The sequence below is a fragment of the Lolium perenne genome, chromosome 1, assembly GCF_019359855.2.
Source record: "Lolium perenne isolate Kyuss_39 chromosome 1, Kyuss_2.0, whole genome shotgun sequence".
Classification (NCBI taxonomy): Eukaryota; Viridiplantae; Streptophyta; class Magnoliopsida; order Poales; family Poaceae; genus Lolium; species Lolium perenne.
In genome coordinates, this window is record NC_067244.2 from 164,854,895 (window position 1) to 164,866,717 (window position 11,823).

Consider the following 11,823-nt stretch of genomic DNA (forward strand, 5'->3'; position numbering starts at 1 on the left):
ATTAAGTATGTATCCTTCGTAGTCACTCCAAAATGAAGCTCTTGAGAGGGGTTTTGAAATTTCCATGTTTGAAACCAAAAAACCGCGTACTTCTCTTCATGCTTGACTTCATATATAAGACAGAGTTTGGGGATAGGGGTAGCTTGATACATGAATTTTCTTGTTTGAATATGTCTAGACCTTGTTTATCAACTTAATTGAATGCTTACTAGATGACATAAGATGACTATGTGCATTGGTTTTTCATTTTTTTGAATTTTTATGCCCATTTGAATCTTGGTCAAATCCTAGGTTTGACCATGATTTAATCAAGTTTAAAACATGAATATGAAAAATTAAGCATATATCCTTCTTAGTCACTCCAATATGTAGCTCTTGGGAGGGTTTTTGAAATTTCCATGCTGGAAAACCAAAAATCACTTTTCTTCATGCATGCTTGACTTCATAAGACATAGTTTAGGGTTAGGGGGTAGATACATGATTTTCCTACTAGTTTGAATATGTCTAGACCTTGTTTATCAATTTAATTGAATGCTTACTATATGACATGAGCAGACCTTGGTTTTAATTTTTTTATACCCATTTGAATCTTCGTCAAATCGTAGCTAGGTTTGTTGACCAAGATTTGAACAAGTTTAAAACATGAATATGAAAAAGTAAGCATGTATGCGTCTTAACTAGTCACTCCAAAATGAAGCTCTTGGGAGGGTTTTTGAAATTTCCATGTTTGAAACCAAAAACCACTTCTTCTCTTCATGCTTGACTTCATAAGTCAGGGTTTAGGGATATATAGGGGTAGATACATGATTTTTCTGGTTTGATATGTCTAGACCTTGTTTATCAACTTAATTGAATGCTTACTATATGACATAAGAAGACTACGTGACTTGTGCTCACTGAAGTGTGGGACCTCACGCATGGGAACCACACGTAAGTGACAGACTTGTTGCTCTAATAACTCGGGTGATCATTATACTGTATTAGTACATAGTTTCCTATGGATCCTTCTTAGTCACTCCAAAATGAAGCTCTTTGAGAGGGTTTTTGAAATTTCCATGTTTGAAACCCAAAACAACTTCTCTTCATGCTTGACTTCATAAGACAGAGTTTAGGGTTAGGGGTAGATACATGATTTGTCTGGTTTGAATACGTCTAGACCTTGTTTATCAACTTTAATGCTTACTATATGACATAAGAAGACTATGTGCTTTGGTTTTTCATTTTTCTGATTTTTTTATTTTTGATGCCCATTTGAATCTTGGTCAGATCCTAGGTTTTACCAAGATTTAAACAAGTTTAAACATGAAAATGAAAAGGGAAGCATTTATCCTTCTTAGTCACTCTAAATGAAGTTTTTGGGAGGTTTTTGAAATTTCCATGTTTGAAACCCAAAACCACTTCTCTTCATGCTTGACTTCATAAGACATAGTTTAGGGTTAGGGGTACATACATGATTTGTATGTTTTGAATATGTCTAGACCTTGTTTATCAACTTGAATGCTTACTATATGACATAAGAAAACTACGTATGTGCTTTGGTTTTTCATTTTTTTTTTGAATTTTCCGCCCATTTGAATCTCTGTCAAATCCTAGGTTTGACCAAGATTTAAACAAGTTTAACACGTGAAAATGAAAAGGTAAGCATGGATCCTTCTTAGTCACTCCAAAATGTACCAATTGATAGATGTGTTAACTTTGCTTCATGGAAAAAATAATGTCATGTAAATGAGTTAACTTGGATTTCCTACCCTTGAATCCATAGGAAACTTTGTTCTAATGCACTATAATAATCAACCGAGTTTTTACACCAACAGGTCTGTCACTTACGTGTGGTGCCCATGCGTGAGGTCCCACACTTCAGTGAGCACAAGTCACGTGCAATAGGTACGCAAACTCCCAGCCATTTTCTTTGTCAAGAGAAGACGCATCAGGATGCGTATTGGAAGTCTCTGGGTCCTTCAGGATCCTTCGGTTGTCCCTCTCACAAAAAAAAAACAAATCTCTCTCATTCTCGGCCTCGCTCGACTCGCTCGCTCGCTCGCTCGCACCTCCTGCTCACTGACAAACCCTGCACAACAGTCAACATCATCACTCGAAAAAGGGGAGACACCATAATGCTCTCCCTCCTTCTTCTCTCCTTCCGAGTGATCCCTCTTCCTCCGAGTTTCACTCGACGGGCAAACACATATGTGCTGCATAGTAGAGTAATACTAATAAAAAGGAACGTAGAAAAATCGACCTACGAATCTATAATTAAATAGGTTAAACTAGGGTTTTGCGCAGTACTACAGATCAAGGTTCAAAAAAATCCAACTACGGGGTTTGAACAACCCCATTTCTAATCAAAGATTTTTTTTGACGTCATCCAAATGGCCTCAAACTATAGCATGGGCGGATCCAGACTATAGCATGGGCGGACCAAGATAATTTAAACAAGTTTAAAACATGAAAATGAAAAGGGAAGCTTGTATCCTTCTTAGTCACTCTAAAATGAAGTTTGGGGAGGTTTTTGAAATTTCCATGCTTGAAACCAAAAACCACTTCTCTTCATGCTTGACTTCATAAGACAAAGTTTAGGGTTAGGGGTAGATACATGATTTTTCTGGTTTGAATATGTCTAGACCTTATTTATCAACTTAATTGAATGCTTACTATATAACATAAGAAGACCTTGTTTTTTTTATTTTGTTTTTTAATTTTTATACGGATTTGAATCTTGGTCAAATCCTAGGTTTCACCAAGATTTGAATAAGTTTAAAACATGAATATGAAAAAGTAAGCATGCATGTATGCTTCATAATTAATCACTTCAAAATGAAGCTCTTGGGAGGGTTTTTGAAATTTCCATGTTTGAAACCAAAAAACCACATATCATCATGCTTGACTTCATGAGACAGAGTTTAGGTTAGGGGTAGATACATGATTTCTCTGGTTTGAATATGTCTAGACCTTGTTTATCAACTTAATTGAATGCTTACAATATAACATAAGAAGACTATGTGCCTTGGTTTTTCATTTTTTGTTTTTTTTTAAATTATGCCCATTTGAATCTTTGTCAAATCCTAGGTTTGACCATGATTTAAACAAGTTTAAAACATGAATATGAAAAAGTAAGCATGTATCCTTCGTAGTCACTCCAAAATGAAGCTCGATCTTGAGAGGGTTTTTGAAATTTCCATGTTTGAAACCAAAAAACCACATACTTATCTTCATGCTTGACTTCATAAGACAGAGTTAATTAGGGGTTAGGGGTAGCTTGATACATGATTTTTCTGGTTTGAATATGTCTAGACCTTATTTATCAACTTAATTGAATGCTTACTATATGACATAAGAAGACCTTGGTTTTCATTTTTTATACCCATTTGAATCTTGGTCAAATCATAGGTTTGACCAAGATTTGAACAAGTTTAAAACATGAATATGAAAAAGTAAGCACGTACGTATGCTTCTTAGTCACTCCAAAATGAAGCTCTTGGGAGGGTTTTTGAAATTTTCATGCTTGAAACCAAAAACCACTTCTCTTCATGCATGCTTGACTTCATAAGACAGAGTTTAGGGTTAGGGGGTAGATACATAATTTCCTGGTTTGAATATGTGTAGACCTTGTTTATCAAAATAATTGAATGCTTACTATATAACATAAGAAGACCTTGTTTTTTTTTGAATTTTTATACCCATTTGAATCTTGGTCAAATCCTTGGTTCAACCAAGATTTGAATAAGTTAAAAACATGAATATGAAAAAGTAAGCATGTATGCTTCTTAGTCACTTCAAAATGAAGCTCTTGGGAGGGTTTTTGAATTTCCATGTTCGAAACCAAAAACCACATATCTTCATGCTTGACTTCATGAAACAGAGTTTAGGGTTAGGGGTAGATACATGCATGATTTTTCTGGTTTGAATATGTCTAGACCTTGTTTATCAACTTAATTGAATGCCTACTATATAACATAAGAAGACCTTTTTTTTATTTTTTTATTTTTATACCCATTTGAATCTTGGTCAAATCCTAGGTTTCACCAAGATTTCAATAAGTTTAAAACATGAATATGAAAAAGTAAGCATGCATGTATGCTTCTTAATTAATCGCTTCGAAATGAAGCTCTTGAGAGGGTTTTTGAAATTTCCATGTTTGAAACCAAAAAAACCACGTACTTCTCTTCATGCTTGACTTCATAAGACAGAGTTTGGGGATAGGGGTAGCTTGATACATGAATTTTCTGGTTTGAATATGTCTAGACCTTGTTTATCAACTTAATTGAATGCTTACTAGATGACATAAGATGACTATGTGCATTGGTTTTTCATTTTATTGTTTTTTTTTGAATTTTTATGCCCATTTGAATCTTGGTCAAATCCTAGGTTTGACCATGATTTAAACAAGTTTAAAACATGAATATGAAAAATTAAGCATGTATCCTTCGTAGTCACTCCAAAATGAAGCTCGATCTTGAGAGGGTTTTTGAAATTTCCATGTTTGAAACCAAAAAACCACGTACTTCTCTTCATGCTAGACTTCATAAGACAAAGTTTGGGGTTAGGGGTAGCTTGATACATAAACTTTCTGGTTTGAATATGTCTAGACATTATTTATCAACTTAATTGATGAATGCTTACTAGATGACATAAGAGTTTTTGAAATTTCCATGCTTGAAAACCAAAAACCACTTCTCTTCATGCATGCTTGACTTCATAAGATAGAGTTTGGGTTAGGGGGTAGATACATGATTTTCCTGCTAGTTTGAATATGTCTAGACCTTGTTTATCAATTTAATTGAATGCTCACTATATGACATGAGCAGACCTTGGTTTTAATTTTTTTATACATATTTGATTCTTCGTCAAATCCTAGGTTTGTTGACCAAGATTTGAACAAGTTTAAAACATTAATATGAAAAGGTAAGCATGTATGCTTCTTAATTAGTCACTCCAAAATGAAGCGCTTGGGAGGGTTTTTGAAATTTCCATGATTGAAACCAAAAACCACTTCTCTTCATGCTTGAATTCATAAGTCAGGGTTTAGGGATATATAGGGGGTAGATACATGATTTTTCTGGTTTGAATATGTCTAGAGCTTGTTTTTCAACTTGAATGCTTACTATATGACATATGAAGACTATTTGCTAACGGAGGGAGTAAGCACTCTAGCTATGAAAAGTACCAAACGATGCATACCAAAATGATTTTTTTAGAGGAATACTAGTTCGGATTATATAATTTTATATTAGCAGGCCAAAATCGAACCCCGTAGTTGGATTTTCAGAAATTGATCCGTACTACTGGGCAAAACCCTAGTTTAGCTTATTTAATAATAGATTCGTAGGTCGATTTTTTTACGTTATTATTATTATTACTAGGCAGCACATGTGTTTGCCCGTCCAGTGAAACTCTTTCATTTCATTTTTCTTTTCCGCAAGGTCGGGAGTCGGAGGAAGAGGGATCACACGGGAGGAGACGAAGGGAGAGCAGTCACGGGGCCCCACTTATTTATGGTGTCTATCCTTTTTCTGGTGATGTTGACTGTTGTGCAGGGTTGTCAGTGCGCAGGGGGGTGCGAGCGAGCGAGAAAGGCCGAGAATGAGAGAGATGTTTTTTTTTAGAGGGACAACCGAACGATCCTGAAGGACCCAGATTTCCAATAGGCATCAGAGCGGAGTTTACAGCAGGACACAAAATAAACAGGAAATTACGTCTAAATCCCTAAGATTTACATGGTAGACCCCATGCTGAAAGCAAGAAATGCGATCGGGTCCTTAATAGGCACCGTCCGGATTGATCCTCGTCGGAGCCGGGGACGAACCACTTGGCGCGACCAAATCGCCATGGCTACAGAGCCTGCACACCATGGCCTACGAGCTGAGCTAGAAATGACCTGCCAAAACCGGCAGCCAACGGAGGTAGATAATTGGAGAGAGAGAGAGAGAGAGAGAGAGAGAGTGTGTGTGTTGATGCCTCTCTCTTGACAAAGAAGATGGCCGGGAGTTTGCCTACCTAGCGTACGTGACTTGTGCTCACTGAAGTGTGGGACCTCACGCATGGGAACCACACGTAAGTGACAGACTTGTTGCTCTAATAACTTGGGTGATCATTATACTGTATTAGTACATAGTTTCCTATGGATCCTTCTTAGTCACTCCAAAATGAAGCTCTTTGGGAGGGTTTTTGAAATTTCCATGTTTGAAACCAAAAATAAGAAGACTATGTGCCTTGATTTTTCATTTTTTAAAATTTTGCCCATTTGAATCTTGGTTAAATCCTAGGTTTGACCATGATTTAAACAAGTTTAAAACATGAATATGAAAAATTAAGCATCTATCCTTCTTAGTCACTCCAATATGTAGCTCTTGGGAGGGTTTTTGAAATTTCCATGCTTGAAACCAAAAACCACTTCTCTTCATGCATGCTTGACTTCTTCATAAGACAGAGTTTAGGGTTGGGGGGTAGATACATGATTTTCCTGGTTTGAATATGTGTAGACCTTGTTTATCAAATTAATTGAATGCTTACTATATAACATATAAGAAGACCTTGTTTTTTTTGAACTTTATACCCATTTGAATCTTGGTCAAATCCTTGGTTCCACCAAGATTTGAATAAGTTAAAAACATGAATATGAAAAAGTAAGCATGTATGCTTCTTAGTCACTTCAAAATGAAGCTCTTGGGAGGGTTTTTGAATTTCCATGTTCGAAACTAAAAACCACATATCTTCATGCTTGACTTCATGAAACATAGTTTAGGGTTAGGGGTAGATACATGCATGATTTTTCTTCTTTGAATATGTCTAGACCTTGTTTATCAACTTAATTGAATGCCTACTATATAACATAAGAAGACCTTGTTTTTTTTATTCTAATTTTAAATTTTTATACGGATTTGAATCTTGGTCAAATCCTAGGTTTCACCAAGATTTGAATAAGTTTAAAACATGAATATGAAAAAGTAAGCATGCATGTATGCTTCTTAATTAATCTCCTCGAAATGAAGCTCTTGGGAGGGTTTTTGAAATTTCCATGTTTGAAACCAAAAACCACATATCTTCATGCATGCGCTTGACTTCAGGAGACAGAGTTTAGTGTTAGGGGGTAGATACATGATTTCTCTCGTTTGAATATGTCTAGACCTAGTTTATCAACTTAATTGAATGCTTACTATATGACATAAGAAGACTATGTGCCTTGATTTTTCATTTTTTTAAAATTTTGCCCATTTGAATCTTGGCCAAATCCTAGGTTTGACCATGATTTAAACAAGTTTAAAACATGAATATGAAAAATTAAGTATGTATCCTTCGTAGTCACTCCAAAATGAAGCTCTTGAGAGGGGTTTTGAAATTTCCATGTTTGAAACCAAAAAACCGCGTACTTCTCTTCATGCTTGACTTCATATATAAGACAGAGTTTGGGGATAGGGGTAGCTTGATACATGAATTTTCTTGTTTGAATATGTCTAGACCTTGTTTATCAACTTAATTGAATGCTTACTAGATGACATAAGATGACTATGTGCATTGGTTTTTCATTTTTTTGAATTTTTATGCCCATTTGAATCTTGGTCAAATCCTAGGTTTGACCATGATTTAATCAAGTTTAAAACATGAATATGAAAAATTAAGCATCTATCTTTCTTAGTCACTCCAATATGTAGCTCTTGGGAGGGTTTTTGAAATTTCCATGCTTGAAAACCAAAAACCACTTTTCTTCATGCATGCTTGACTTCATAAGACATAGTTTAGGGTTAGGGGGTAGATACATGATTTTCCTACTAGTTTGAATATGTCTAGACCTTGTTTATCAATTTAATTGAATGCTTACTATATGACATGAGCAGACCTTGGTTTTAATTTTTTTATACCCATTTGAATCTTCGTCAAATCGTAGCTAGGTTTGTTGACCAAGATTTGAACAAGTTTAAAACATGAATATGAAAAAGTAAGCATGTATGCGTCTTAACTAGTCACTCCAAAATGAAGCTCTTGGGAGGGTTTTTGAAATTTCCATGTTTGAAACCAAAAACCACTTCTTCTCTTCATGCTTGACTTCATAAGTCAGGGTTTAGGGATATATAGGGGTAGATACATGATTTTTCTGGTTTGATATGTCTAGACCTTGTTTATCAACTTAATTGAATGCTTACTATATGACATAAGAAGACTACGTGACTTGTGCTCACTGAAGTGTGGGACCTCACGCATGGGAACCACACGTAAGTGACAGACTTGTTGCTCTAATAACTCGGGTGATCATTATACTGTATTAGTACATAGTTTCCTATGGATCCTTCTTAGTCACTCCAAAATGAAGCTCTTTGAGAGGGTTTTTGAAATTTCCATGTTTGAAACCCAAAACAACTTCTCTTCATGCTTGACTTCATAAGACAGAGTTTAGGGTTAGGGGTAGATACATGATTTGTCTGGTTTGAATACGTCTAGACCTTGTTTATCAACTTTAATGCTTACTATATGACATAAGAAGACTATGTGCTTTGGTTTTTCATTTTTCTGATTTTTTTATTTTTGATGCCCATTTGAATCTTGGTCGATCCTAGGTATTACCAAGATTTAAACAAGTTTAAACATGAAAATGAAAAGGGAAGCATTTATCCTTCTTAGTCACTCTAAATGAAGTTTTTGGGAGGTTTTTGAAATTTCCATGTTTGAAACCCAAAACCACTTCTCTTCATGCTTGACTTCATAAGACATAGTTTAGGGTTAGGGGTACATACATGATTTGTATGTTTTGAATATGTCTAGACCTTGTTTATCAACTTGAATGCTTACTATATGACATAAGAAAACTACGTATGTGCTTTGGTTTTTCATTTTTCTGTTTTTTTTTTTGAATTTTCCGCCCATTTGAATCTCTGTCAAATCCTAGGTTTGACTAAGATTTAAACAAGTTTAACACGTGAAAACGAAAAGGTAAGCATGGATCCTTCTTAGTCACTCCAAAATGTACCAATTGATAGATGTGTTAACTTTGCTTCATGGAAAAAATAATGTCATGTAAATGAGTTAACTTGGATTTCCTACCCTTGAATCCATAGGAAACTTTGTTCTAATGCACTATAATAATCAACCGAGTTTTTACACCAACAGGTCTGTCACTTACGTGTGGTGCCCATGCGTGAGGTCCCACACTTCAGTGAGCACAAGTCACGTGCAATAGGTACGCAAACTCCCAGCCATTTTCTTTGTCAAGAGAAGACGCATCAGGATGCGTATTGGAAGTCTCTGGGTCCTTCAGGATCCTTCGGTTGTCCCTCTCACAAAAAAAAACAAATCTCTCTCATTCTCGGCCTCGCTCGACTCGCTCGCTCGCTCGCTCGCACCTCCTGCTCACTGACAAACCCAGCACAACAGTCAACATCATCACCCGAAAAAGGGGAGACACCATAATGCTCTCCCTCCTTCTTCTCTCCTTCCGAGTGATCCCTCTTCCTCCGAGTTTCACTCGACGGGCAAACACATATGTGCTGCATAGTAGAGTAATACTAATAAAAAGGAATGTAGAAAAATTGACCTACGAATCTATAATTAAATATGTTAAACTAGGGTTTTGCCCAGTACTACAGATCAAGGTTCAAAAAAATCCAACTACGGGGTTCGAACAACCCCATTTCTAATCAAAGAATTTTTTCGACGTCATCCAAATGGCCTCAAACTATAGCATGGGCGGATCCAGACTATAGCATGGGCGGACCAAGATAATTTAAACAAGTTTAAAACATGAAAATGAAAAGGGAAGCTTGTATCCTTCTTAGTCACTCTAAAATGAAGTTTGGGGAGGTTTTTGAAATTTCCATGCTTGAAACCAAAAACCACTTCTCTTCATGCTTGACTTCATAAGACAAAGTTTAGGGTTAGGGGTAGATACATGATTTTTCTGGTTTGAATATGTCTAGACCTTATTTATCAACTTAATTGAATGCTTACTATATAACATAAGAAGACCTTGTTTTTTTTATTTTGTTTTTTAATTTTTATACGGATTTGAATCTTGGTCAAATCCTAGGTTTCACCAAGATTTGAATAAGTTTAAAACATGAATATGAAAAAGTAAGCATGCATGTATGCTTCATAATTAATCACTTCAAAATGAAGCTCTTGGGAGGGTTTTTGAAATTTCCATGTTTGAAACCAAAAAACCACATATCATCATGCTTGACTTCATGAGACAGAGTTTAGGTTAGGGGGTAGATACATGATTTCTCTGGTTTGAATATGTCTAGACCTTGTTTATCAACTTAATTGAATGCTTACAATTTAACATAAGAAGACTATGTGCCTTGGTTTTTCATTTTTTGTTTTTTTTAAATTATGCCCATTTGAATCTTTGTCAAATCCTAGGTTTGACCATGATTTAAACAAGTTTAAAACATGAATATGAAAAAGTAAGCATGTATCCTTCGTAGTCACTCCAAAATGAAGCTCGATCTTGAGAGGGTTTTTGAAATTTCCATGTTTGAAACCAAAAAACCACATACTTATCTTCATGCTTGACTTCATAAGACAGAGTTAATTAGGGGTTAGGGGTAGCTTGATACATGATTTTTCTGGTTTGAATATGTCTAGACCTTATTTATCAACTTAATTGAATGCTTACTATATGACATAAGAAGACCTTGGTTTTCATTTTTTATACCCATTTGAATCTTGGTCAAATCATAGGTTTGACCAAGATTTGAACAAGTTTAAAACATGAATATGAAAAAGTAAGCACGTACGTATGCTTCTTAGTCACTCCAAAATGAAGCTCTTGGGAGGGTTTTTGAAATTTCCATGCTTGAAACCAAAAACCACTTCTCTTCATTCATGCTTGACTTCATAAGACAGATTTTAGGGTTAGGGGGTAGATACATAATTTCCTGGTTTGAATATGTGTAGACCTTGTTTATCAAAATAATTGAATGCTTACTATATAACATAAGAAGACCTTGTTGTTTTTTGATTTTTTATACCCACTTGAATCTTGGTCAAATCCTTGGTTCCACCAAGATTTGAATAAGTTAAAAACATGAATATGAAAAAGTAAACATGTATGCTTCTTAGTCACTTCAAAATGAAGCTCTTGGGAGGGTTTTTGAATTTCCATGTTCGAAACCAAAAACCACATATCTTCATGCTTGACTTCATGAAACAGAGTTTAGGGTTAGGGGTAGATACATGCATGATTTTTCTGGTTTGAATATGTCTAGACCTTATTTATCAACTTAATTGAATGCCTACTATATAACATAAGAAGACCTTTTTTTTTATTTTTATACCCATTTGAATCTTGGTCAAATCCTAGGTTTCACCAAGATTTCAATAAGTTTAAAACATGAATATGAAAAAGTAAGCATGCATGTATGCTTCTTAATTAATCGCTTCGAAATGAAGCTCTTGAGAGGGTTTTTGAAATTTCCATGTTTGAAACCAAAAAAACCACGTACTTCTCTTCATGCTTGACTTCATAAGACAGAGTTTGGGGATAGGGGTAGCTTGATACATGAATTTTCTGGTTTGAATATGTCTAGACCTTGTTTATCAACTTAATTGAATGCTTACTAGATGACATAAGATGACTATGTGCATTGGTTTTTCATTTTATTGTTTTTTTTGAATTTTTATGCCCATTTGAATCTTGGTCAAATCCTAGGTTTGACCATGATTTAAACAAGTTTAAAACATGAATATGAAAAATTAAGCATGTATCCTTCGTAGTCACTCCAAAATGAAGCTCGATCTTGAGAGGGTTTTTGAAATTTCCATGTTTGAAACCAAAAAACCACGTACTTCTCTTCATGCTAGACTTCATAAGACAAAGTTTGGGGTTAGGGG